The 3,043-nt window shown below is 41.0% G+C and overlaps 1 non-coding gene across 1 annotated transcript; it reads right to left on the bottom strand.

Moving 5' to 3' along the window:
- Positions 1-2,611: 2,611 nt before the first annotated feature.
- Trnam-cau lies at positions 2,612-2,683 on the bottom strand. Its single transcript has one exon. It is a non-coding gene; the product is annotated as a tRNA-Met (tRNA).
- Positions 2,684-3,043: the final 360 nt, after the last annotated feature.

The following is a 3,043-nucleotide window of genomic DNA, read 5'->3' as shown; positions in this document are numbered from 1 at the left end:
TACTTCCCGCGAATTACGATTTTTTGGCACAAAATCAGACATTTTCACACAACCAAAAGTATATGACGCCAAAACAAAATCACTACTGTGTCAAAACCATATGTTTACCATATGTCTAAGCTTGGTTCATGACGTTTTGGATATGTCGAAATCGACCAACACTTATTGCTGGAGCCATCTATTGACAAACAGCGAGAACTTAGTTGCGCACCTAATACTTTCGCCTTTGGTCGGCTCTTTTTCTCTAAGTGCTTCCGCGATTATCATTGGTCGCGCATCTTGTCCTGGCCGCGATGCTTCACAGCGCTCCGCAGACGGCATCTGTGTGGAGTACGCGTCGCGCACATATTTTCGCGCCTGATCTTATTTCTTGACCCTGGCTAATCATACGTTGAGTTGCGTGCTTAATCATCGACGATGTATTGTCTTCTTGGCCTGCTCCTGGTCCTGTAGCTGGAATTATAGGTGGTGGCGTTACCGACGTGCGGTTTCGGCCATTTTAGGAGTACGCCGCCATTTTGTGTTATGTCCGGCCTGGCCGGGCCTCCTGGTGAGACGTCCCCTTCGTGGAGTGGCCCCGGGGTATCTCGGCCAATGTCGCGGCTTCGTGCGGATCGTTCCTGTGTTGAGTGGCCTGTTGCGGATGCGCCTTGCTTGTGGAGGCGCCTTTACTCCTCCGCCTTTGTTCTGCCATCTTGGTGTCTGTTGTTGTCGTTGACGGGCGTCTTCCCCGTGGATTCTTGTGCTCGTGTGCGTGTCCGCTGTGCCTGGGCTACCATGCGTGCCATCCATGGACCTAAGAATCTCTGGACCGAGCATACGGCGAGGGGGCTGTTAAATTCGCGGTAAGGGGAGGATAGTACTGTCTCTTTCTACAAGAGGTCACCGTCGGGTATTTCCGCCGTATATCCGATGATTCCCGAAAGACTAGACAAGTCTCTACTCGCTAACTTCTGAATTAAGTACGAAATGAGAATTGCAAATTGTTAATTTTATAAAATGTATTCAATCTAATATAAGAAAATTTGGTTAACAATTGGAGAAATATTTTAATATAATTATGGCACCTCATAGAGATTTCTTTATGATGTTTTAACAACTTATAGAGAGAGAAATAACCTAAGACCTTTAATCTTAATTACAGAAAATCGATTTTGATAAGTTTCCATTTAAAAACGCCAATGATCAAAAAATTGGAAAATTGGAAAAATATAAAATTTGTAAAATTGTAAAAGAGAGGTGATACAACTAATTTGTGAGCATAAGAGTTGGTCTTAATTTAAAAAAAGGATGTCATTTAATAATATACATTACCTCTCCTTTAATTTATTGTGAAATAATGAGTGATTTAGTAAGTTTTTATTGTAAAATTGTTTTCATTACTATTGTATCCTTATTCACCTTTTCGTCCAGTCCTCTTCGCTCGGTCAGATTTTCACAATACCTTGTTTTGTAATTTGTAGAATCTTAATTATATAAACTTTATTCTTTGGTAAGTATTATAGTAATTTGTATCATATTATTTTTTACAAGTTTAATTCTTATTACAAGATTTTATGGAAGTGTGTAATACATGAATAAAAAGTAAGACTATTTTAATTTTTGGTAGTAAATTATATTATTAAACACTGTTTTTTATATTAGATCTGGGTAAGAAATGTCACGATTTGGACGTGGTTTCCGGATTGATTTGCAAATTGGTGAAATTATAGTATTGGATAAGAGAAATTAAAAGATCAAAGGATTTTTGAAAATTTTGAAAATTGTAAAAGTTACGTCATGTTGAATTTTTTACTAGGTATTTCTTTAAGTATTAATATTTACGAAACTATTTATCGGATTTTAATAAAATTTAAATGTTATATTTGAAATCATGCCTTTTTAGACTATTGCATTATTGAAAACAATTTTTTAAATTTTGACCAAAAAAAGTAAAAATATTTTTTTAAATCGTTTTTATTCGGACGGGACCAATTTGTCAGAAATTTTGTAAGATAATAAAATATTCCTTATAGTGTAACAGTAGAATACCTAGGTTACTTCTAACCCACGGTGCTCTGAGCCGGGAGTGTAGCGCGGGGTACACGATCTGCCGGGAGGGGAGCCCCCACACAGACCTTCATACACCCCGCGCTCCGCGCCCCGCCCAGAGCAACTGCAGTTAGGTCATGTACGTGTGAGCCGCATGACTAATCCCCCCCCTCCACCTTCTACATAATAAAACAATATCGAGGAAAAAAAAGACGGCTCGCCGGGAATCGAACCCGGCTCGCGCGGTTGACAGTCTGACACTTAACGCAGGCGGCTATCACGTACACTTGATAAAAAATTTTCAAAAGTGATATATAAGGTGCACGCATAGACACACACACACACACACGCACGCACACACATGGATACGTCCACCTTCCATACAATAAGAATATCCATCGTCTACATAATAAAATAACATTGAGGAAAAAAAACGGCTCGCCGGGAATCGAACCCGGCTCGCGCGGTTGACAGTCTGACACTCGACGCACGCGGCTATTGCGTACACCTGACAAAAAAGTGTGTAAGTGATATACAAGGTGCATGCACATTTTTCTACAAGTATCTTGAAGAAAAAATCTAGCAAAGCGTGGTTTCGATCCACGGTCCTCTGAGTTATGGGCCCAGCACGCTTCCACTACGCCACTCTGCTCGTCGAATGCAGCCCTGAAAAAAGGGTGAATAAATGTAAGGGTCTGACACGTGCGACTATTGCACAAGAATTGAGGTGTGGTTTGGAGATAGGGTCTAGCATTCCTGCGTGATCACGCAGGCAGGAAGTGTGTCAGATGTATTTTTCCCGGTGCAAGTGTGAGTTTTGTAGCGGTGATGATATTCCGAATCCCGAGGGCGACGAAGGAGGAATAAAAGCGCGAGCGATCAAGCGTATTTTAGCGTCGCGCATCGATCGAGTTCGGCGAAACATCATGTTCAACGCACAGGTTCGTAGCGACGGTGTAGAAAAAGTTTTCTTAGTTATAAAATAACATCGTCTGTTACGAACAGGCTACAC

The sequence above is a fragment of the Vollenhovia emeryi genome, unplaced genomic scaffold (assembly GCF_000949405.1).
Source record: "Vollenhovia emeryi isolate VEMERY1.0 unplaced genomic scaffold, V.emery_V1.0 DF940024.1, whole genome shotgun sequence".
Lineage (NCBI taxonomy): Eukaryota > Metazoa > Arthropoda > Insecta > Hymenoptera > Formicidae > Vollenhovia > Vollenhovia emeryi.
The sequence above is the reverse complement of the archived record's forward strand: the minus strand, read 5'-3'. Positions and strand labels throughout refer to the sequence as shown.